The following is a 26207-nucleotide window of genomic DNA, read 5'->3' as shown; positions in this document are numbered from 1 at the left end:
TATGTTGAGCACATAATGTTGAGGGAGATCAAAGAGCCAACTAAAGATAGTAAAACAGTAATAATGAGTGCCTTCAACTATCCACATACATATAGTTCACATTGGGGGACAGTTTAGAAAAGCAATTTCAAAATTTGCTTCTGGGAACAGCTAGCTCTATGGCAAATAGGAGAAACTACCCTCAAGTTGATCCCAGGAAACTCTCAGAAGTTGGTTAAAAAAATCATAGAATATCAGGGTTTGGAAGGGACCTCAAAAGGTCATCTAGTCCAACCCCATGCTCAAAGCAGGACCAGTCCCCAGGCAGATTTTTACCCCATTTCCCTAAATGGACCCCCCAAGGATTGAGCTCATAACCCTGGGCTTAGTAGGCCAATGCTCAACCCACTGAGCTATGCCTCCCCCCACCTCATAACCATAGTAACAGCAACAGTAACAGTAATCACAATACAACGTTTACTTCCAGGTGACAGGGAAGAGCTGCAAGGGTCTCAGAAATCAGGGCACATAGCCTTGGTCTCCAAGATACCATGAGAACTGATGTTTGGGTGTAACATCTACAACTTTTTCTGCAATCTCTACCCTTAGAATAGTAGAATTTAGATGGAATTTCAAGAAAGGGGATTTACCAAGTTTTCTTCTCTTGGAGCATCTCCTTTTCAGTTGTATCACGGAGGGCGTGATTATACCCAGAATTATTATTATTATTATTGTTTTATTAATTATCCCAAGTCAAACGTTTCTTATTCCTTTTGAAGACTGAAGTGGTACTTTGTTGTTGTTTTTTTAATTAAAATAGTAAATAGTAACATTCACAGTGAAATAGTGACAACCTTACAGTAGTTTGGAGATCAGCATATTAACTTTTTGAATCAGCAAAAAGAATTTAGCAACAACTTGCTTTTTTCAGAAACTGTCTGTTAACTGACTTGACAGTTTTGATACTCGGAGATCTGTATTCATTCTGGGTGAATTTTTTTCTGTGTCAAGAAGTTGCTTTTTTAAACAAAATCTGTCTCAAAATATTGCAAACTGTAAAAGTGATTTAAATATTATCTCTCTCTTCCCTGTCTTGTAATGGAAGTTACTTTCAGTTCTCACTAATCTTGAAGTTCTTTAACCCTTTTTGGAGCAATATTGTCTGGTATCTAGAACAAAGGAGTGAGTGTCATGATTCTCGTCTTTTATTCTCAAGTTTGTCACTTTCTTAGTTATGTAACTTACCCACACTGTGCCTCAGTTTCCCCATGTGTAGAATGCTGTCATAATTCCATTTCACAAGGGTTTAGGAGGCTTAATTCCATTAATGTTTGTACGGCACTCTGAGATCATCAAATGAAAAGCACTGCTGTTAATATGTGAATTACATAATTATTAACAAAGAATATAAAAGTAAATATCAGTGCACAGTTTAAGCAGCTCCTTAGTTCCCCAAGGCAATGCTGAAGGATGGCACTCCAGGAGCAAATATTTTACAATCAATTGTGTAATTTAATATTTCTAAGATGTACTATGTGTAGGTAATCAGTTTATGGCCCATAAATATCACAAGTAGAGCAGACGATTAATCACAGTTAACTCAAGCAATTAACCCAAAACAAATTAATTTGATTAAAAAGATGAATTGCAATTTTAATCACATTGTTAATCAATAATAGAGTACCAATTATTTAAATATTTTGGATGTCTTCTACATTTTCAAATATATTGATTTCAATTACAACACAGAATACAAAGTGTACAGTGCTCACTTTATATTATTTTTTATTACAAGTCTTTGCATTGTAAAAAAGAAATAGTATTTTTCAAATCACCTTTTTACAAGTACTGTAGTGCAATCTGTTCATCATGAAACTGCAATTTACAAATGTACAGACACTCTGGAAACGTATCTTCGACCATTACGCCAAAAAAACAAAAAAAAACCCAAACCTCCTATTTCTAGCTTACGGAACTTTTTCCCTAAGCTCGGATTTGTGTACGTCGGGTTTACATACCTTGGGGAGCATCTGTAGATTACTTTTGTTACATAACTGCACTCAAAAATAAAACAATATAAAACTTTAGAGCATACATGTCCACTCAGTCCTACTTCTTGTTCAGACAATCACTAAGACAAACAAGTTTGTTTACATTTACGGAAAATAATGCTGCTTCCTTATTTATAATGCCACCTAAAAGTAAGAACAGACATTCGCATGGCACTGTTGTGGCTGGCCTTGCAAGGTATTTATGTGCCAGATTTGTTAAACATGCATACGTCCTTTCATGCTTCGGCCACCATTTCAGAGGATATGCTTCCATGCTGATAACTCTCGTTAAAAAAAAAGCGTTGATTAAATTTGTGACTGAACTTCTTGGGGAGAATTGTATGTCTCCTGCTCTCTGGTATTACCCACATTCTGCCATATATTTTGTTATGGCAATCTTGGATGACAACCCAGCATATGTTGTTCAATTTAAGATCACTTTCATTGCAGATTTGGCGGGGAAAAAAAAAAGGTACCAATACACAATTTCTAAAAATAGCTACAGCACTTCACTCAAGGTTTAAGAATCTGAAGTACCTTCTAAAATCTGAGAGGGACGAGGTGTGGAACATGCTTTCAGAAATCTTAAAAGATCAACACTCCAGTTCAGAAACTACAGAACCCGAACTGCCAAAAAAGAAAATCAACCTTCTGCTGAAGGCATCTGACTCAGATGATGAAAATGAACATCTGCAGTTTCTCCATCAAAGCTCTGATAGGTGCAGAAATGTTTGTTTCAAGTTCATATAATTTACACAAAGTCGGCCCATGTTGTTTGATGCTATTTAAACTTATTTTAAGAGTCATTATACAATGCAAAGTCACTTCAAGAGCTGTTACTCTCCAGGAGGTTGGAACAGATGTGTATAAATCTTCCTTTTCCGTTCTCTTTGTTTTAACAACAGTAGGGTACCTTAGTATGCATGGCTGAGATGAGTCTGTGCATTATTACCCAGTTACATATCTGATTATTCCACTTTGTTCTAGTGTCTTTATAAAACACACTGTTGGTTTTAAGAACAGGAGTGCTTGTGGCACCTTAGAGACTAACAAATTTATTTCAGCATAAGCTTTCGTGGGCTGCAGCTCACTTCTTCGGATGCATAGAATGGAACACAGAGACAGAAGATATTTATACATACAGAGAACATGAAAAGGTGGAAGTACACATACCAACTGTAAGAGTCCAATTAATTGAGATGAGCTATCATCAGCAGGAGAAAAAAAAACCTTTGAAGTGATAATTGAGATGACCCATAGAAGGTGTGAGGAGAACTTAACATAGGGAAATAGATTCAATTAGTGTAATAACCCAACCATTCCAAGTCTCTGTTTAAACCTAAGTTAATTGTATCTAATTTGTTTTAGTTCCTTTTATTTACTGCCTCTTTCGGCACAGTTGTATTTCACTAACTTTATACCATAAGCATGCTTGATTGCAAACATTAGTCTTACTTCTTCACTTTGTCACTAGTAAAGTAAAAGCAATCAATATGAATGCAACCCATTTCTTACCTAAGAGGACTACCCGTGATGTAAGCTCTGCCCGTCAATATATTGCTCAAAGCTGTATCACTTATAGTTCACTTTGTTTTTATATACATTTTAATCATATTAGATTCCATCACATTCCCCATTTTACTACTGTATCTGGCGCATCATATAATATATTAATTTGAACGATTTTTAATTCATTTACCTATTCACAGACAAGAAAAAAGGGATGTCTGTTTAGCTGCACAAGCAATACATACTTGTGAAAGGCTGCAGCAACTCTAAGTTTCCTCACACTTGAAGAAAGCTAGACCTTGTGGGGTTTTATTCTTTTAGACCTCCATTGTTTCTTTTTTCTCAAATGCATTAATCTGTGGGCAGTTCTTAAATAGTAGTAACTCATTATTTTGTGGCCTTAGTTACTACATATGCTTAGGGTCCAAATCCTTCCTGGCTGGTTAAGGCCATTAGGGAAGAACTGGATACTGTCAAAATCTCCCCGGGGAAGATCAGGTCGCTGGCTTCTTTAAGGAAGGTGTTGTACAACTATCACTCAAAAAATGTTTGATATTCACAATCTGGCTAACCATTGTCCAGTAGCTGATCTTTCCTTTCTAGTTAGAATTGTTAATGTTATAATGGGTCACCTCTTAACATATCTGGTTGCCTCAGATCTCCTTGATACTTGTCAGTCTGATTACAAATCTGAGTATGGCATGGAAACTGCATTGGCAGCATTGGTACATTATCACCTTCTGGCCGTAGATATATATCAGATGTCCATATAGATATATATCAGATGTCCATATAGATATTGTGAGATCTATCCACTACCTTTGATATTGCTGATCATGAGGTGTTGTTGACTCACCCGCATATGCGGGGGTGGAAGAAAGGTTGACCTTCAGTGACTTTGGTTTTCTCTCTCTGAGAGATCCCAGGTGATAATTTTGGACAGTTGCTCTTCTGCTGCAAGGGTACTCTCATTTGGAGTTCCTTAGGGTCCTCTTGCCCCCTCTCTTGTTCAGTAGATGAGAGGATTAGTGAGGTAGCATGAGCTCTGATGTTTTCAGTATGCTTATGACTCCTTGTTTTGTTTTTTTATTATATTCAGTCCACCTGCTGCTGTTAAAGACCTTATTTAGTAGAAATGGGTCAGGGTAAGCTGGATAGATAAGATGGTGGACCTAGATAAGACTGAGGTTATATAGGTAGGTTGGGGGAAGCAACTAGGGGACACGGTGAAGGTTTATTTTTGTCACTTTAATTGAGGGGTATATTTGCCACTTGGTGCTAATATTCACATTCTGGGGGGGATTGTTGGGCCCCCAGTTGCTTAGACAATAACTATTGCTTTGTTTTACAGTATCACCTAAACTGAGAGAACAGGTCTATTGTGCTAGGCACTGTATAAACGCATAGTAAAAGACAATGTGAGCCTTGAAGATCTTACAGTCTAAAAAAGGCAAGATTAAGGGTTTGAAACTATTCTAATTTATCTGGAACTTAACCAATGCTGTAATCTCTTGTGTCACTTTAACCAAAGTTCATATCATATTTGATATTCAATATAATATGAAATAAAAATATTTAAACCTACAAGCTAGTTTAAAGCTTCTTGTCTTTTTGTCTAAGAAACTTTTCTCTACTTCTTTGGGTGATGGTCCCTATGTATATGCAAACATGGGATATGCATGCGCACCATGGACTCGAATCCAGAATTTTTTAGTAATTGCTGTCCGTTGGTCCACACGTGGCATAGCTTTCCTCATGCTCTGAACTGAAGGTATAAGGGATGGTGCAGACAAACGTTTCTCCAGTCCCTTCTTGCCGCTGCATGGTCCGAGTTGGAATCTTTTGTGTCCTCAGCTCCTTTTGCTACTGCATCATTTCTGTGAATATATTGCAAGTGTTTGTTTTCTGTATTTTCTCCTTTTTAGACTCGAGTATAGTGTAGTTAAATAGTTTCCTCCTCTTCTTCTCCTTTTTGTTGATTCTGATATGAATGCATCTTGTACTGCAGCTCAAATGCTTGCTGGTAAACAATTCTGTTGTGCTCCATGTGGCTTGACTTTAACATCCATGCCCTGAATGCTCTGAAACTTTATTCATTTGTTCAATGTATGAGCAGGGAGAGGTACTCATGTAGTTCCAGCATTTGTCTGGTAAATGTTGGCTGGCACTCAAAAGGTGTTTAAATTTGAAGACACTGACTCCTTAAAGAGTTTGATGATGATGTAACTGAGTATATGCTACCATTACTGGAGGAACTTCAGACATGGGGGCATGCCTAGTCTCCTATATTCAAGTTCTGGGATCGTTTTCTCCAGGTTGTGCAGATCTAAATGTCCGTGCAGAGAGATGGTGATTGGAAAGTTCACCTGCAAACAGCATGCCATGCTTCCATAATTCTTAACTACAGATAAGCCCAGCTGACCCTGGTGGATATTAATCTACATTTGTGATATGTGAAATCTCCCTGAAAAAAATACACAGTGCCTTTGAATCAAGGGAATTTGCTGTGCATCAGATTACTAGTTCTTGTATTGGAATGTGCCATCAAAGACTCAAAGGGCAGTACTGGGATTGTAGGACTGACAAGAAAGAAGCTATCCTTTGTCAGGTGGACCCTCAAAAGACTGGTCCTGAGTGAATATGCAAAAGAAATGAGAGAAAGATGTGACCTAGCAAGAAATAGTGAAGACAAAGTCCACAAAAATATCCTTGCCTCTGTACTGAAATGGATGAAGAGTGTGTTACAGCATTTAATAACCTTGTCATCAAAAATATGACAAACACAGTTGACCCTGAATCACATCCAGAAATGCTAATCAATGTAGCAGTTGGACTTCAGGGAGCATCAGATGTACAAAAAATAGCAGATGTTGGCAAAGAAGAAATGGAAAGATTTGTGAGAGGTCCTTTTGATTCTGATGGGACATGAAGCTTCTTCAACCCAGTCAAGATGACCACATTTTAGTCTGACAAGGGAGGGACAATTACAGCAGCTATCAGTCCAGAAATTGTTTTCCCTAGAACCCTGTTTATAGCAAGATGCAGAGAAGTTTCAGTGTACACACTTTAACAAGATGTGACTCTGTGTCATCCCTATTTGGTATTGGGGAGAAAAAAAATCCAAGTTTGATATTGTCAAAGTAAAGGAAGCTTACTGCCTCAGAGATCTTGCCAGATTGGGAGAGAATGATGGATAAGTTGCAATTTCTTCAGCGAGGAAGTTGGTAGCAGTGCTGCATGACCAGAGTGAGAAAGAAAAGGAGAACCACAAATACCAGAATTGCTTGTACCTTAATCTGGCCATCAAAAAGGTCAAATCACAGGCCAAACTCCCACCATGTGAGGACAGTTTTGAAGAGCATATCAAAAAAGCATCTTGACAAATAGAGATTTGGATGTCTTTGCACGTAGGTAAATCAGATATTGGATCACCATTCCAATATGGATGGGAAAATGTGTATGATGAGCTACTTCCTGTACTCTTCAAGGGATGAATGGCATCTGAGCTTCTACAAGACCTTATTTGTGCCTGTACGGGTAGGAGGGCACTGAACAGTCAACTGTGTCTGTAGTCTGAACAATCCTCCCTGCAGAGAACTGTGTATATGACAAGATAATGAAGACTTTGGTAACCCACGTGCTCTTGACAGAGATCATAATGATGAATAATATGATGATAATGCTGTTAACTAGAAATGTCACCAGTGGTATTACATTTCAATGATACCAGTGCAAATTTTTATTATTAGATTTTGTTTTACCCTTTAGATTGTCGTAGTGATGGTCTGAGGTCACAAAAGAAATCCAATTTTATGTATTGAAATAATATGTAGAGCCATTAAGAAACAGAAATGAATGCAAATATTTCATTTGCAGTGATCGTTTTAGCATGTTGGTGTCATTGTTCATCTCCATTTCTGTGGTAAAGGCACCTCTTGACAGCTCCATATCATGTCTCTCTTTAAGTACACATAAGCTTTCAAATGATGTGCATGTGTTTAGAGGGGGTACATTAAGTCAGTCAGTGGTGTCTGCCACTCACCTACTTTGTCTGGAAAATTCCAGTATCAACTTGCAAAACATCTTGTCCCATACTAGTTTATGTAAGACATTTTGGACCATACAGTGAACAGCTGCCAGCTTAGCTTCAGACAGCAACATCTTTCTGCAAATTATTTTCTGTGGGGCTCCTCTGGTCCTTTGGCCAACTTTGCACAACTCTATGCTTTTTCCATCAGCACTTTTAACTATCTGCAGTAATGTCCATTTTTAATTTAGAGCAGAATGTAAAGTCTTTTCACAATTCATGATGGTTCTGCCCTTGTTTAGTAGTTTTCACTATTCAGCAGTATAAAAGCATTTGACTCATTTGGTTTGCCAGTCAACAGTAGGTCAATCAAAACAGCTGTGCACATCTCCATACCAGTGCTTGATTATTCCATATACCACAGTGATAAGGGTGGTAAGATTACTTCATATGTGAAACGCTCTCTGTGCAACTGCCAGTCATATGCTTGATCAGGTCTTAGGGCCTTATAACATTTTTGTTGGTTCACTTAAAAGATTTACACCTCACTTTGTATTCTCAACATACCACTTGAATGGATCAGCTTCTTCAATACAAAATGAATATTTTGTTAGCTATTACTTTTAGTTATATATGTTGATTGGATTTTCTATTTCAGATAGACAGCATGCTCTGAAGTATTTGCAGTATTTTATGATGAGGTTCCCTAAGGGATGAAAAATCCTCAAACTTGAAGGGGTCTATGACATAATGCCTGTAGCATAGCTTTAATTTTCTGATATAGTTTCTTAAATCTGAATTGACACCTGTTATATTTCTTTATCTACTAAAAACATTATATCTTGTCATACTGTATCAACTAGTATAGCTTGATCTATGGCATCTCTATTACCGATTTATAGGCACAGATGAGGAAGTAACTTCACAGCTTAATAAGAATTTGGGGTTAGGTCTAGCTAATTAGCTGTTATAGTATAGCAACCTACATATCCTCTGTAGTATCTGCTCTTCTATATCTTTTAAAGGCTTAGATGTAAGTTTTGACAAGATTGCAGCCTGTGTGTGGATGTCTATAATATTGTTGTTAATAAAGTCCATATTTTCTGTATCATTGCTACAGAAGGAACATTTGAAGAGGCTTCAAAATAAATCAACTCCCCAAATCATGTAAAAATTTAGAAAGACCTTATTCTGGAGTTCTATAGAAGAACTTTGCAGAAACCTGTAGATCACTACTGATCATCACAGAATACTCATGATGGGCTGGATATTCATACCCTTATATTAAGTTGTACCTCACTCTACAGCTAGTTCCACTAATTTTAGTGAGGCTACTTATAGTATAAAATTTTCCAACCTGAGTATGGCTATCCCAATCTAGCCCTATAATTCATGAGAGAGGTCAGAAGAATAGAAATGTGAATTTGGCATTCAAAATGAGTATGGCTGAGGAGATGGATAATGAGTCTGGCTCGGTAAATTGCCAGGCAAATTGCCTGGATATCTACATAGTACAAATGAGACATGATTGGTGAGGCAATATCTTTCATTGGTCTGACTTCTGTCGGTGAGAGAGACAAGCTTTTGAACTTGCACTGAACTTTTCATTAGGTCTGGAAATGTACTCAGAGCGTTACAGCTAAATACAAGGTGGAATAGATTGTTTAGCGTAAGTAGTTAACACATTTCAAGGGACCATTTAAGGTGAAGTGGACTGTGTGCAGTCTGGGAACCAGGAGAACCGCTGCACCCTTCTAAGACACACAACTGGGCTGGCCCTGCTTTTCCTGCTCTGTTGGAGACACAACCAGCCTCACCAGGCTCTGTTTGTGATGGGTTGGATCACAGAAACCCCCTTGGGAACTGCCAACCAGTGTGCCAAGATTACTTCTTCCCCTGCTTTCCCTGCCAGCCTGGGACTCCAGCACCCTGTCTTGTTGAGCCAGACACGCCAGTCTGCTCCAACTCCGACCCAGGCTCTGAACCTAACAGCTGTAGGCTTAAACTGAAAGCAACTTACAGAAGTGTTCCTGTCTCTAACATTCAGATGCCCAACTCCCAATGGGGTCCAGACCCCAAATAAATCTGTTTTACCCTGTATAAGATTATACAGGGTAAACTCAAACTTTTCAACCTCTGTAACACTGATAGAGAGGTATGCACAGCTGTTTCTTCCCCCCCCCCAGATATTAATACATACTCTGGGTTAATTAATAAGTAAAATGTGATTTTATTAAATACAGAACGTAGGATTTAAGTGGTTCAAAGTAATAGCAGACAGGACAAAGTGAATTACCAAGTAAAATAAAATACGCAAGTCTGAGTCTAATACAGTAAGAAAACTGAGCACAGATAAAAACCTCATCCTTAGAGGAATTCCACTAAGCTTCCTTTTACAGAATAGTCTCCTTCTAGTCTGGGTCCAGCAATCACTCACACCACCTGTAGTTACTGTCCTTTGTTCCAGTTTATTTCAGGTATCCTTGGGGGTGGAGAGGCTATCTCTTTAGCCAGCTGAAGACAAAATGGAGGGGTTTCCCAGGGATTTAAGCAGACTTTCTCTTGTGGGTGGAGACCCCCTCCTTTCTCCTATGCAAAGTCCAGCACCAAGATTGAGTTTTGGAGTCACATGGGCAAGTCACATGTCCAGGCATGACTGAGTTTCTTACCAACTGTCAAGGTTCCTTCCCCACTCTGAACTCTAGGGTACAGACATGGGGACCGGCATGAAATACCCTCTAATCTTATTTCTACCAGTTTAGGTTAAAAACTCCCCAAGGCACAATTTCTCTCTTATACCTTGGATTAAGTAATGCTGCCACCACCAAGTGATTTAAACAAACATTTAGGGATGGCCACTTGGAGCCCTACCTTCCCCAAATACAGGCTTTGTCTGTCTGTTCTGTGCGCTCGGACAGGTCTCTCTGTGCTGGTCAACACCCACTGAATTCATATGGATAGAGACAGGGTTGGCAGGCCCGCAGCCTGAGTCTTCTACCACTTTGCCATATCGTCTGCTGGAGAATTCAAGCTAGGCACAAGTTGCATCAAGGAAGCTAGCTGACCTGACTACCCTGCGCTCCTCTGGGCCCATTTATACGTAATGAACGGTCCTGTGATGTTACAGGGGATTACTGTTGTGTACATGAGAGTAGCACCTAGGGACTGTGCCTGAGATCAGGGCCCCCTGGTACCAGGCACTGTACATATACATGGCGAGAGACCGTCCTGTCCCAGAAGCGTTTACCATCTAAATCAGAGGTGGCCCCTCCCCTGCTGTCCCCCGTCCCCCGCAGCCTCAGCTCACCGCGCTGCCAGTGCTCTGGGTGGTGGGGCTGCGAGCTCCTGCCAGGCAGTGCTGCTGTGAGAGCTGCTGGCCTGCCCTGGTGCTCTAGACTGTGCGGCGGCACGGCTGCCAGTCCTGGTGCTCTGAGCAGCATGGTAACGGGGTGGGGAGGGTTGGATAAGGGGCAGCGGGTTGCCGGGGGGCAGTCAGGGGCCAGGGGCTTAAGCCAAAGAGAAGTCATGGCCCCGTGCCTGCCAGGGACAGAGAACTCTGGGGCTGCAGGCTGCGAGCGCCGGTGTTCTCTGTCCCCAGCAGGCACGGGGCCCGCCTAGTGTCCAGCAGGGGAGAGAAGCTGGGGCCCCACTCCTGTTGGGGACAGATTACTCCAGGGCTGCGGGCGCCAGTGTTCTCTGTCCTCGCGGCTTTTCTCCGGATTCATATGTTATGTAATATTAAATATGATGTTTTTCATATCGTTTAATGTACAAATACAAAATAAGCCTGGAAAAATTGTTGGCGCCCGCCACACTCTTCTGAAAACATGAATGTGCTACTGGGCTGCGGGTAACAGTGTTCTCTGTCCTCGCGGCTTCTCTCCGGCTTCTCATGTCATGTCACCTGGTCACATGCCCTTGATGAGTCATAGTAGCCATTACTTACAGGCTGGCTGGAGCATTCTCAGTAAGGCTCACCATGTGGAGGATAAGCTTCTCCTAAGGCCTATTTTTTTCTTTAATGTCACATTACCCTGAATAGGCCCTTCACAACCAGCTGTCTAGACTGGAAGCCTTTTGCCTAGTGGGTGTTACCCAGGTGTAACCACATTTGAAATACAGATACATAGTCAGTTTTCATAACTTCAGATACAAAAATGATACATGCATACAAATAAGATAGTCATATTCTACAAATCATAACTTTTCCAGACACCTGACAAGACATTTTTATATGAATTGCATAATAATTATATCATAATCATACAGCTATGAAGAATATGGGGTGCAATGTCACAGCTTCTTCACCTGATACAAGTCCATCTGCCATAGCACAAACTTAAAAAAAGAAAAAAGAGCCATGCAGAAAAAGCATTAGTACTCTGTTGGAGGGGTTGGTCAGTAGATCCCTAGGGTACAGATTTTACCCCAAGCCATCACAAAAATCTCCTCTCTATAAAGTAGTGTCATGAAAACCTCTATGGAAATCTATGGCATCCAAGGAGCGTGGTCTCCCCACAGTGTAATCTCCACCTGTTCTGCTAGGTCCATGGCCCTCCATATCTATCAGAGTAAGTAGACAAGATTTGCTCCTAAAAGAGAATTTAATCTCTTTGACATTGTTGGCAGTAATAAAATAATATTTTAAAAAAGTAAATGCATAACTAAGCAGTTAGATTGGATGCCATAATAAAGTACTTGATCTTCTGTAATCTGTGCATTATCATCTGGAACAAAGAACACAAAATTCAATTTTGGTTGAGGTAAACTAATACCAGTTCCTTAAAGATTGATTTAGCATAGAATAACTTTGAATAGGGACATGCAATTTTAGTAAGTTTCTCTTAAATAGTTTCAGCCAGGAGAGTAAAATCTCTCACCTTCCATCCACTTCCCTGTCCAGTGCTGTTAAAAAGTCAGACTAATAGAGAATAAAGTTTTGGGAAGACATAGTAACATTGTACAGTGGGAATACAGTGAAAGCATTGTTTTAATTTTTGACATGTGCTTATGTAAAAAACTGTACCATACTGAAATGATAAAGGACAAAGTGCCAATTAAGAACTCAGATATTGAGTTTAGGAGCATTTCAATAAATATGTGCTAGCTGTGGCAAAGCTCCAACCTTGTCTCCATGGGGCCCGTGCTTCCAGGCGGTTTATGCTAGCCTCAGAGGCTCATTGCGACCCTCCATGTAGCCCTTCTCTCTCTAGAGCCAGGGTTACAGTCTACTGAGCCCTTTTCATCATAAGCCGGCAAGGAAGTTGGTGAGAGAACTCCCAGTCTCTGCTGTCCCTACGGGATTGTTCAAGAAAAGTTTAGCATCCTGTCCTGACAGGGGTCTGTCTTCCCTTCCCAGGAGGTGTTTCTGTAGTGGCAGGTTGGGGGGAACCCGGGCCCGCCCTCTACTCCGGGTTCCGGCCCAGGGACCCTAATGGCAGCAGCTATTGGCAGCCAACCTTTCACCGCCAGAGCTGCTACACTTCCCTGGGCCACTTCCCCACAGCTCTCCCGCTTCTTTCTCTTAATGCCTTCTTCACCCTTACCTTACGGCTCTGTAACAGTGCATAGACTCACCCGGCAGCACCTCCTGCTGGTCATCTCGATGAATTAGCCTCCAGCCTCCAGAGCACCCTCTGTTAGCCAGTGTCTCACTTTGCCGCTGGCCCCGTGTCCCTCCCAAACCCTGGGTGAACCTTTCACTGTGTGCTGCCCCCCTGGCAGTACCCCCACTGTTTCTCCAGTTCTCCCCACTCAGGGGAACACCCACCCACTACCCCCACCTCACCTCAGTCATAGGCTACTGCCAGTCACCAATTCACCCCCACGCACTGGGGCAGACTAGAGTGTAAGCCACTCATCATAGGCAAGGTTGGGTCTGGACCTGCTGCCTCTACCTATTGCTGGGCTGCCCCTTTGCAACCCCAGTACTTGTCTTAGGCCCTCAGTTAGGCCTGCAGCCTGGGCGTTTCCTGTACCAGCTGGCCCAACTCTTCCTGGAGGGCCTCTTGCACCTCCCACAATCCCTCCTGGGCCTCCCGGATTCCTTGCAGGTCATCAGCCCCCTTCCGCTAAGGTGCTGACACCGGGGCCCAGCCAGGGTTGGCACCTGGGTTCTCGGCATAAAACACCAGTATACCCAGGATCCATCATCCCTCCTTGCAGTGGCAGTGTCCAGGCAATAGTCCCACAGTCCTTTTCCCTGCCCCTTGTATCAGGAGCGGACTGTCTCTGCCTGCATTCTCCACCACTAATGTAACGGGGCAGCGACTCACCCCTGCGGCGCCTCCTGTTGGTCGTCCTGGGAATTAGCTCTTCGACCCAGGAGTGCCCTCTTCAGGCTGGTGTCCCACTTGCCACTAGGTCCCGAGTCCCTCTTCAACCCTGGTGCCCCTTTCAGAGCAGGGTGCTGCCTCCTGCAGTACCCCGCAGTCTGAAAGGGGCACCGGGGTGCTGCCCCATGCAGTCTGTAAACTAAACTACCCCAGAGTCTGAAAGGAGCACTGGGGTCCAACAGGGACTCGGGACCCAGCAGGAAGCAGGACGCTGGCCTGCAGAGGGTGCTCCTGGGTTGAAGAACTAATTCCCAGGACGACCGACAGGAGGCGCCGCAGGGGTGAGTCGCCGCCCCATTACAGGCTCCCTTCCAGTGGCTTGAGGGTGTCTTCATTACCCAGCCCTTCAGCTGCACTTTTTCTCCTCTGGCTCCCCTTTCCTCTCCCTGGCCTGACCGGAGTGAGCCCTTTTATAGTATCAGAGGGGCCTTAATTAGAGTCAGGTGTTCACATTAGCTTAACGGCCTCACCTGACTCTTTGCAGGTTAACTGGAGTCATGTGTCCACCCTAGCCTGGAGCAGTCCCCGCTCTGGTCAGTCAGGAAACAGAAAACTGCTTATCCAGTAGCCAGTATATCTGCCTTCTACTACTCTGCTGTACCCAACTGGCCTGGGTCTATCACATAGCATATTACATTTTAGAATTTCAGTTATGTGATGGCTTTCTGATTTCAGCCAATACTTAGATAAGGGGCATATAAAAGCACTACATAGGGTGATACATTAGATAAGTATATTGTGTCAAATTCTGAAGTAAATCCAAGTGAATATAAGCTGATGTAGCTTATTACTTCTAGCCTCCTTAGTGTGTTACACTAACCTAGATTCATACAATCATAGAATCATAGAATATCAGGGTTAAAAGAGACCTCAGGAGGTCATCTAGTCCAACCCCCTGCTCAAAGCAGGACCAGTCCCCAACTAAATCATTCCAGCCAGGGCTTTGTGGAGCTGACCTTAAAAACTTCTAAGGAAGGAGATTCACCACCTCCCTAGGTAACCCATTCCAGTGCTTCCAGTGCTTCACCACCCTCCTAGTGAACAAGTTTTTCCTAATATCCAACCTAAACCTCCCCCACTGCAACTTGAGACCATTACTCCTTGTTCTGTCATCTGCTACCACTGAGAACAGTCTAGACCCATCCTCTTTGGAACCCCCTTTCAGGTAGTTGAAAGCAGCTATCAAATCCCACCTCATTCTTCTCTTCTGCAGACTAAACAATCCCAGTTCCCTCAGCCTCTCCTCATAAGTCATGTGCTCCAGCCCTCTAATCATTTTTGTTGCCCTCCGCTGGACTCTTTCCAATTTTTCCACATCCTTCTTGTAGTGTGGGGCCCAAAACTGGACACAGTACTCCAGATGAGGCCTCACCAATGTCGAATAGAGGGGAATGATAATCAAAGGCTGCTCCAGGGCCCAAGTGGAGGCCCATGTGAGCCTAGTCTGGGCAACATTTCGTAAGCTTGGCCTGATACTGAATGTGTGGCAAAGTCGACCCTAAACCCAAGTCAGAGAATAGAGTTTATCAGCACTCTCCTGGATTCTGGTCAAGCCAGGGCTTTCCTTCCAGAGACTTGCTTTCTCACCATGGGTGCCATCAGAGGGGATCTCAGGTGATACCCCACTACTACAGCATGAAATTGCCTGAAGCTGCTTGAAGATATGGCCACATGTTCATATGTAGTGCAGCACGCCAGACTGCTGCTCTGTCCTCTTTAGGCTTGACTAACCTCGGTGTACAGACAGAATCGAGACCACCTAGACAAGGTGATCACACTCATTCCCCCAGTTATAGAGTCCCTCAGGTGGTGGTTTGACCCACAAGTGGGGTGTGCGGGATTGTTCTTCTCTGGACTCTAACCCTCGCTGTCTCTAGTAATGGACGCGTTGGCAATGGGTTGGGGTCGCACTTAAGCAGACTCAGGGCATCTGGTCCCAGCCAGAACTTTTGTTGCTCATCAACGTCAGGGAGCTAAAAGTGGTCTGCCTTGCTTGCCAGACATTCCAGGCCCATCTGGAGGGCAGATGTGTATCGGAATTGACTGACAACACCACGGCACTGTTCTATTTAAACAGACAGGGTGGTGCTCACTTCTCTCCCCTGTGCCAGAAAGCTCTCAAGCTGTGGGACTTCTGCATCACCCATTCAATACATCTAGAGGCATCATACTTTCCAGGTTCCCAGAACGAACTGGCCGATCATCTCAGCAGGTCATTTTACAATCATGAGTGGTCCTTCTGCCTGGATGTTGTGATCAACATCTTTCAGTGTTGGGGGTTTCCTCAAATAGATTTATTTGTGACAAAGAACAACAGGAAATGTCACCAGTTTTGCTCCTTCCTGAATCACAGCCCAGGCTCATTCGCAGACAGTTTTCTCCTCCCTTGGAAGGACCTATCTACTATACACTTTCCCACCCTTCCCGCATGTACACAAAGTACTGCTCAAAGTCAGAAGGCAGTATCAATGATCTTAATAGCATCAGTGTGGCCTCACCAGCATTGGTTTACCACCTTTCTAGACCTGTCAGTGCACATGCCAATAACCCTGCCACTGGTCCCAGACTTGATCACCCAGGACCACAGCCACCTCCAGCATCCCAATCTGCAGTCTCTCCATCTCACAGCATGGAAACTCCATGGCTGAACCCCTCAGAGCTCACATGCTCAGACCCTGTTAGAGAGGTCCTTCTTAGCAGCAGGAAGCCATCCACTAGGACCACCTATCTGGCCAAGTGGAAAAGGAACATGCCATTTGAGCATTACCAAAGCACTCCACCCTTACGGTCATCAATTCCCTTTATCCTGGACTATTTGCTGCATCTAAAACAGCAGGGTCTGCCGGTATCATCAATAAAAGTGCACCTGGACGCTATCTCAGCTTTCCACCTCAGTTTGGCTGGTCACTGAGTTTTTGCAAACCCCATGGTGGGCTGTTTCCTCAAGGGATTAGATAGAATGTACACTCAAGTAAAACAGCCAGCTCCCCCATGGGATCTTAACCTTGTGCTCTCTAGATTGATGGGACCTCCTTTCAAGCCCTTAGTAACAGCCTCCCTCCTCTACCTTTCCTGGAAATTAGCGTTCTTGGTAACTATAACTTCAGCCAGGTGGGCATCTGAGCTTAGGGCCTTAACCCAGGAACCCCTGTACACAGTCTTCTTTAAGGACAAGATGCAGTTGCAACTGCACCCAGCCTTCCTCCCGAAGGTAGTTTCGCAATTCCACGTGAACCAGGACATTTTTCTTCCTGTGTTCTTTCCTAAGCCGCACACTAGCAACAGGGAACGTATGCTCCACTCCCTGGATGTCAGACAAGCATTAGCATTCTACATTGAAAGAACAAAGCCATTTCGAAAATCAACGCAACTCTTCACTGCAATTGCCAGGGGATTCCAGTCTCATTCCAAAGGATCTCTTCTTGTATCATGTCCTGTGTCTGGATGGGATGTGATTTGTCAAAGATACCTGCCCCCACACTGACAGCACATTACACAAGGTGCAGGCATCTTCAGCGGCGTTCCTGGCTCAAGTTCCTATCTGGATGGATTTGATTTAAATCAAATTGATTTAAATCATTAGTCAGGAAGACTTGATTTAATCATGGATTTCTACATAAAAGTGCATTCTTTTTGGTTGTTATAACCTTAATACATATTCTTCACAACTCAGAGAGAGATGTAGGTTTCATTTTTAGAATGTACACACTATACATTTTTAAAGTAATTTCTTTTGAAAACTTTTCAGATTAGTTTTACAGCTATATCAGAAAATGAATGATTGTTTGGTTATTTTATTTACCAAAGGTAATTGAAGCAGAGATTTATGAAGTCATTGGGAAGTGAACTATCTCCAATTCAACAGGTTAATCATTAATATTTGGAGGATTTTCTTGCCATGCTGTAATAGGAGGAGAACATCACCAGACAGACATTTAAATTGTTTTATTTAACTAAAACAACAAAGTTATATATTCTGGATTTTTAAAATATTTTAACAAAAGAAGCATATGAATTTTTTAATTTAGTAAAACATTCAAGTTTTTTAAAATCAGGTTTGTTTTTGTTAACATTGTTTTTAAAATAATCAAATGAAATATTAAAAAAAAAATTAAATCGACTGTCAGCCAGGTCAACATGAGAAACTTAAAATATTGGCTTCTGCAGCTAACTCAGTCATCTTCACCTTCATTTTCCTGTTTGTTCTAATCTGGAAAAGAACAACAAGCTTTCCTGCTTTTTCAGGTCCCAAACGATTTCTCAATTTCGAATGAATTAGTCCAAAGGAAGAAAATATTCTTTCTACACTGGCGGAAGAAGCTAATAAGAAGCTACTGCTGTTAAAAGTGAGATTATCACTTCAGCAGTCTCTGAATCCAAGTGCTTACATGACTTCCACCAGTTCACTGGTGTGATTTTCTTTAAAACATCATCAGCAAACATATATTTTTTGAATGGTTCACCCTTATCTCTGAAGTTCATTATAGTTGGCATTATGGAGGGATGATTGCTGGATGTCCATGTCATAGCCAACTCATCTTCTTCAGCAGTTAAGGTTTGACCCCGGTGCTGAGAATAATTTGCAAGAAAATGAGCTGAAGATAGTGCTTGTCCCATTTGTTTTTTTAATGCTTGTAATGTAACTCTGTCATTGCATATTTCTCTTTTTAAGATCTCACTCAGTTCCTTCCAGATTTCAACAGTGTCAGCAATAAAACAGCTATTTCCCTGCATTTTATTCAAGGCTACAGAAATAGGCTTCAGGGTACTCAGCATGTATTCAACATTTCTCTTAAGCCCAATGTTGAGAACTTTGGCTGTGACAGTGCCATCTATTTTTTCATGATTTTGTTCCCAAACTGTCATCAGATTAGGCCATAGATATAGTGCTCAAAACAGTCCACTACCGAGTTCCATCAGATGTCTTGTGGGAGAGTTAGCTTGGTTCCTCCCACTTTTATCAGAGCAGCTGCTGCAAAGTGGTTGTTACGGTAGTATTTTGCAATTTCAGCAACATTAGCCTTTATTTCTGGAATTCTGAAGTCTTTGATTAGGAGGTGCATCAAATGAGGACTGCAACCGTAGGTTATTAACTTGGGACTCTCTTCTAAATAATTTCTTCTCATCTTGGGTATATTTGCAGCATTGTCTGTGACCAAGCTGCATACTAGACATTTAAATTTTTTTTCACGGTTTGTTATAGCTTTTACTGCTACCTCTTGTAAGTATTCTGCTGTGTATGCATTTCCTGATGTATCAATGGTTTCTTTAAGGAAGACATTCCCTTCTTCTGTTGTCATACAAGCACAAACAACAGGATCATTGTGGACATTGCTCCACCCATCAAGACTCAGGTTAACAATTTCACCCTCTAAACCTTTTGCACACTGCTTAATTTCTCTTTCATACACTTCATCCAGCAATTTGCCTGTGACATCTGCTCTGTTGGGTGGACTGTATCCTGGTCTTAATGACTGAACCATGTTAATGAAGTGTGGGTTCTCAATCATACAAAAAGGAGAGTTTGTTGCATAATCAAACCGGGCAATTTTTTCATCAATTACCTCTTTTTGTAATCTGCTGGTTCTTATCACAAACTTATTGATGGTTGTTTCTGGATGAAGGAATTTTATTTTTCTTTTTGCTACAGGTGACTCTGTGGCTCTGTGACATACGTGATGTGACTTAAACACTATAATTGGCAGATAACTCTGAAACTATAAAAAATGATGGTGATCTAGAAGGTGGATAATCTTCAGAATCCTATATGTTGAGGATGGATTCTCCTAAACAAATTAAGTCAATGTAGTTATTTAATTAGTATTACCATACTGCTCATTTAGTATTACTCATTTCATTCACTGACACTCAGTACTATTTAAAAGGTGAAAGTGTAAAAGGAAGATCTGCCTATTTCAGCTATTTATTTTTTATCTCAACTGCATCTAAAATGATAGTACCATAGAGTAACAACTGTATTTTTTGCTCAAACATGAGAATTTAAGAATAGACCAGAAGGAAGACAGGCAGTCCTTAAGAAAGAAGTATGAAATAAAAAAGTTTATCAGCCTGAAGATCCTGCATGTTCAGACGTGTTCCTTTCATCATCTTCAACATAGCTTCCTTCTGAGAAGGAACACTTCTCATGATGTTGATTCATTCAGGCAAGCGGGCCTTGCATTTCTTTGTTGCACTGTTTGTATTTTGCATGCATGCCTGTCTTACCCACAGGTAGAGGAACTTCATTAAAATATTCCCAAACTGGGTCTCTTTCACAGCCTGCTGCAATTTTAGATTTTTCCTTCTATTGAGAGAATGGTATGGTAGATCTCAAATCAATGAAGGCTACGCTCAGAAAGACCTCAAGACTTTTGGAATGTGCTGCTCTAACAGTTTCACTTTTGTTTCTACTGCCTGTCCCTCTCTTCTCCCATTTATCTCCAGACTTCTTCTCCTTGTCCAGATCTGTTCTGCCCCCAATAATCTTCTATTCAATGAACTTTTTGAAACTTTGCACTTTTAAAGAGAGGTAAGTAATGTGCAGAGGGACAATAGAGTTTAGGTCTGTTATTTCTCACCTCTATATATTTATTTATTTAAAAACATTTTTTGCTGTTAACATTTTTTGCATGTTATCTCTGGAGACATAAATCCACAGTTTGAGAACTGCAAAACTAAGCATCTCTGATGGTATCTTCTAGACTGAGCACTGAGTCCCATTGGGTAGATAGAAAGATTAACCTAAATCAGTGGTTCCCAAACTTGTTCCGCCGCTTGAGCAGGGAAAGCCCCTGGTGGGCCGGGCTGGTTTGTGTACCTGCCGTGTCCACAGGTTTGGCCGATCGTAGCTCCCAGTGGCCAAAGTTTGCTGCTCCGGGCCAATGGGAGCTGCTGGAAGCAGCGGCTTGTGTCTGCAGGTTCAGCCGATCACAGCTCCCAGTGGCTGCGGTTCGCTGCTTCGGGGCAATGGGAGCTGCTGGAAGCGGCGGCTCAGCCTGCGCTGCTTCCAGCAGCTCCCACTGGCCCAGAGCAGTGAATCGCGGCCACTGGGAGCCGTGATTGGCCGAACCTGTGGACGCGGCAGTTAACAAACCGGCACGGCCCACCAGGGGCTTTCCCTGCACAAGTGGCGGAACGAGTTTGGGAACCACTGTCCTAAATAATCTGTACAGAAGCCCCTGGAACCTCGTAAAATTGGGTCCCTAATCCATGAACTATTGGAACTAATTTACAAAACTTTTCTTAAACATTACATAAATATATTGTCACATACTATAGAATTAGAATTTATAATCCCTATTCCATGATGAGATATCTTTGAGCTATAATGTATTTTAATTAAAATGATCTTTAGATAGGGTTTTTTTTCCTCAAAAGGCATTTTATCAAAAAAATCTGATTTAAATAAAAATCCAATTTTTTTGATTTTTTTAAAAAACATAATTGATTTTTATCCATCCTGGTTCCTGTCCAGGGCATCTGTAGGGCAGAGACGTAGTCGTTGATCCATACCTTTAGTTCGCATTACACCATTACACAGCAGGCCAGAGATGATGCAGCTTTCAGCAGAGCGGTGCTACAATCAGCGATTCCATAAACTCCGACCCCACCTCCTAGGTAAGGCTTGAGAGTCACCTATTTGGAATTGACACGAGCAAGCACCCGAAGAAGAAAAAACAGTTACCTACCTCTTGTAACTGTTGTTCTTCGAGATGTGTTGCTCATGTCCAAGACTTACCCGCCTCCCCTCTGTCAGAGTATCCAGCAAGAAGGAATTAGAGAGGTGGTGGACCGGCAGGGACCTATATGCACTGGCATGGAGGCGCAACTCCACGGGGCTGACAGCTATCGCTAGGGGAAAAATCTTCCTACGATTGCATGTTTCACACACACACCTACTTGGAATGGACATGAGCAACACATCTCGAAGTACAACAGTTACGAGAGGGAGGTAACTGTTTTTTTGGCCTGCATGACGTATTTAGATTCTGCAGAATCTCAGCTTTCATCTTTTTTTTTTTTTAAACAAAATCAAGTTTCTAGGGCTCGTGGTTTCAAGGAATACCTCCCAAATATGAATCAAGTGTAAACTTACACAATGATGTCTACCTGAGTCTGCAGACAGTCAGATACAATTTCCTCGGGGTGTGAACTGTCTTACTCCCCTTGAAATGTCAGCACTAAAGCCCAATGATGACACATCAATGTCAACATTAACTATTTCACTGCTGGTCATTCTAGCAAATGGAACAGGAAAAGGTGTGGAAGAAGACCCCTCAAGGAGTTGGGAATTAGGAGTTGCTGCATGGAAGGAATACAAAATGAAGAACAAAGGAGACTTTCAAATGTAGGGGAAAGGGGAGAGAAAAACATAGAAAGAAGGTTAAGGAAATAAGATAGAGGGCAGAAGTAGTGGTGACCTAAAGCGGAGCAGATTTTCTCACTGAGTGATGCTGAATATTATAGTAAGGGACCGAATAAATTAAAGTTAGGCTACTACATAAAGACTTGATCTCTCTGAAAACTTCTTACTGACATCAATGGGAAATCTGCTGTGGATTGAGAGGATTGCAACAATACTGGAAATACTTCATATTTTGTATATAGCAGCAAAGGCTTTTGCACAGCAGGAACCAAACATTAAAAAATCGAATCTATAATTTATCTCATTTTTTAAATAAATTAGTGTTTAAAGTAAAAGGTAGGCTTAACATTGAAAGGTTCTTTACTCCTGCATTTAAAAGTCAAAACTAAGTTTTAAAATATTTACTAAATACAGTGTTTAAGCAAAGTTAGATTTTTCCCATATGAAGATCCATTTCATTGTAAGGAATCCTTTGCAGCTGAGGAGCAGCAAAAGAAGGGAAGGAAAAGAGCTCCTGAGCACCATGGGAATGCTGTGCTTCTGCTCCAGTGCACAGAAATAATTGAAGTCTCTTTTTTAATATTTAGATGCATAGTTAAATTATTTCTGTAAAGTAAAAGATTATCAAATGTTTTTGTAATCAATTAACATGGCATCATAATTCCCAATTTGTTGCAGAAATCTGTGTCTTTCTATCAGTTGAAGTGGAGTGGGACAGGGGAAGCTTCTCTCTTGCCTTTTCCTGCACTCTGGGAAAGGTCAAAGGTTTAACTGAGGGAGCAGTCTGGCCATAAATATAAAAAGGACCATGCAGAGAGAGGTGGTAACTAGTTGGCCACAGAAAAGGAGATAGAAATGACATTCATTCAGAAAACCAGATGCTCCTTCTAATTATGAATTAGGCATCTATTTACATGATGGACTCAGTGCAGCCACACTTCTGAGTACAGTCACTCTCTCCATTATAATGCTGAGAGATACTTACTTTCTTATCCTTTAAATTATAGGAGTGTTATTCCTTATACTTAGAAACAGAGTAGGGAAGAAGGACACATCAGTAATATGGGACTTGAAATGGGACCATAGGAATTAACAAGTAAAGGCTTGCGTTACTTGATAGTAAAAGGTTATTTTTCCTTATAAAATGCATTACAGTTATTTTTTTAAATCACTCCAGTCATAGCAGTAAATAGCTGGAAACAACTAGAAAGAACACAAATGGCCAACAGTTGCAATTCAGCGAGAATTGCTAAGGAAAAGTATAGTCTTTTACACTGTGGTCTGAGTGAAATTAAACCCTGCTTTGAAATTCATGGTCTTTCCCTGCTCTTCACTTATGTGAAAATTATTTTACCCACTGGCAGTTGCAATACTAGCACTTACTGAATATTGAAATGAGTAATATTGTATAGTTAATGAAGTATTATGTGACCTAAGCAGATGATTGGGACCTAAGAACTCCCAAGTTTTAATCCTGGCACTTACATTAACTTTCTCTTATGGGTTTGGGACTTGCCCTCTCTGTCTGCATTTATTTATTTGTACAAGGGAGGATAATAATACTACAATCTTGCCTCATAACAGCATTATGTGAATTAGTTTTTGTTTATAAAATACCATTCATGATTAAAAGTACTAAGTAATAAGATAGAAAGGATTCTGAAGAGGCAAACTAAGCAATTTCTCTGTATTCTGGGACATGTTGCAAGACATCCTCACTCCAGGAAGCCTGTGTGAGGAACACTTCATCAAAGAGGTCCTGGTGTCTTTATTTTTTGGTTCTCACTTGGTACTTGCTCCCTGGCCCCTGTTTCCCACCCCACGGACGATGCATTCCATATCATACTTTTCATTTCCTCCTAAAACCTTCCATTTTCATTCCTCCTTTTTTTTGTCTTAACTCTCATGTCAACCAATGGGATAATGTATATTTATATGCTTTTAAGATGTTTTGTGCAGGTCTTGAAATAATATACATTCTAGTTTAAAAAGTACTTTTTGTATCTTCATGAACAGTTACTGTCTTCGTTCTCCCTGAGCCCTCAGTTGTCCTGGTAAACACATACCGGTACTTAGTGAATTTCCTTTGTGTAGAAATTGCCTATCATTTGATGCCATACATCTTTTGGTGCTTACTTAAAATATGTAATTACTTATTAATTTTAAACAATACATAAATCTGATCCCTCAATCAGCTCTGGCTTCCACTGAGGCAGTTGCTCCACTACAGAGATTTCCTGACAGCCCCTGTTTTCTTCCTTCTGCTGCAGCTGTTTTCCTTCTCTACCTGAAGCTGATTTCTCTGTAGCTCCTTTTGAATCTATCTTCCCCTGCCCTACTTGATACAGTTTCTCTGTACTCCCCTTGACACCAACTCTCCCACCCACAAACTTCATTTATTGATGGTTCCCATTAACTTCCTATTTCTTCTTCTGCTTTCTCTTTTTTGCTCCAAAAGTGACAGTTATTCCATTTTTGCTGTTTCCCTGCCTTACATCCCTTGACCATCTTCTGAGTTGGAACACAGGCAGCATTCTACCTTCATCATTCCCCTAACTCCTCGTTGTTTCTGGGAGCCATATATTTTCAATTTTAGTTGACTAATATTTGTATTGCTTGAATATTCAGCTGCCAATCTAGTTGCCAAACTAGTTGCTATCAGTTCTCTTAGCTATGTCCTACCACTCTCATATTGCTGAATGTTTAACTAGCACAAACGTCAAACAAAAATATTCTAAAATATTTGGGTCACCAATATTGCTGATATTTACATAATTTGGCAAATTAATAATTCAATTCACACTTCCCTAATAAACTGTCCCATTACATTATACCTATTCTAAGATGGCTTCCAGCTAAGCAACCTATTACTTTTAAAGTTTTATTAATTTTATAAGTAACTGCATAACTCTTAGGCCTGGTCTACACTAGGCGTTTAAACCGGTTTTAGGAGCGTAAAACCGATTTAACGCCACACCCGTCCACACTGAGAGGCCCTTTATATCGTATAAAGGGCTCTTTAAACCGGTTTCTGTACTCCTCCCTAACGAGAGGAGTAGCGCTAATATCGGTATTACCATATAGGATTAGGGTTAGTGTGGCCGCAGATTGACGGTATTGGCCTCAGGGCGGTATCCCACAGTGCACCACTGACCGCTCTGGACAGCAATCTGAACTCGGATGCAGTGGCCAGGTAGACAGGAAAAGCCCCGCGAACTTTTGAATATTTCCTGTTTGCCCAGCGTGGAGCTCCGATCAGCACGTGTGGCGATGCAGTTAAAAAATCAAAATAAAGAAAGAGCTCCCGCATGGACCATGCGGATGTGATCGCTGTAAGGGCAGGCAAATCTGTTCTATCAGTGCTCCGTTACAGAAGACGAAATTCAAAATCATTTTTAAAAAATCTCCAGACGCACGCCATAGCAGGGGCTCAGCACACTGCTGCGTGACAAGCGTAACGGAAAGCCAAAGAATCAAATGGATGCTCATGGACTGGAGGACTCAAGCTATCCCACAGTTCCTGCAGTCTCCGAAAAGTATTTGCATTCTTGGCTGAGCTCCAAATGTTTCTGGGGTCAAACACGGTGTCCGCGGTGGGTCAGGGCATAGCTCGGCAATTTACGCACCCCCCCCCCCCGAAGTGAAAGGGAAAAAAATCCTCTCTTGACTCTTTAACATGTCACCCTATCTTTACTGAATGCTGCAGATAGATGCGATGCTGCAGCACTCAACACCAACATCCTTGCCCCCACCCGCCATGGGTGGCTGATGGTGCAATATGACTGGTACCCGTCCTCATCATCAGCCTATTGGCACATGGGGCAGTGCAAAAGGACTGGTAACCATGCCGACTAGCATCAGTTAGCTCAGTCAAGGGCGCCTGGTCCTAATTTTTCCTGGCAGATGGTGCAGTATGGCTGATAACCATCGTCATCATAGCA

General features: G+C 41.7%; 1 protein-coding gene across 12 annotated transcripts in view; it reads left to right on the top strand.

The window, feature by feature from the left end:
- The window catches only part of DOCK3 (dedicator of cytokinesis 3), a 625234-nt gene that overhangs the window by 252743 nt on the left and 346284 nt on the right, over positions 1-26207 (top strand). The window lies entirely within an intron of this gene.

The sequence above is a fragment of the Mauremys reevesii genome, linkage group 7, assembly GCF_016161935.1.
Source record: "Mauremys reevesii isolate NIE-2019 linkage group 7, ASM1616193v1, whole genome shotgun sequence".
Classification (NCBI taxonomy): Eukaryota; Metazoa; Chordata; order Testudines; family Geoemydidae; genus Mauremys; species Mauremys reevesii.
This window is presented reverse-complemented; position numbering and strand designations above follow the sequence as displayed.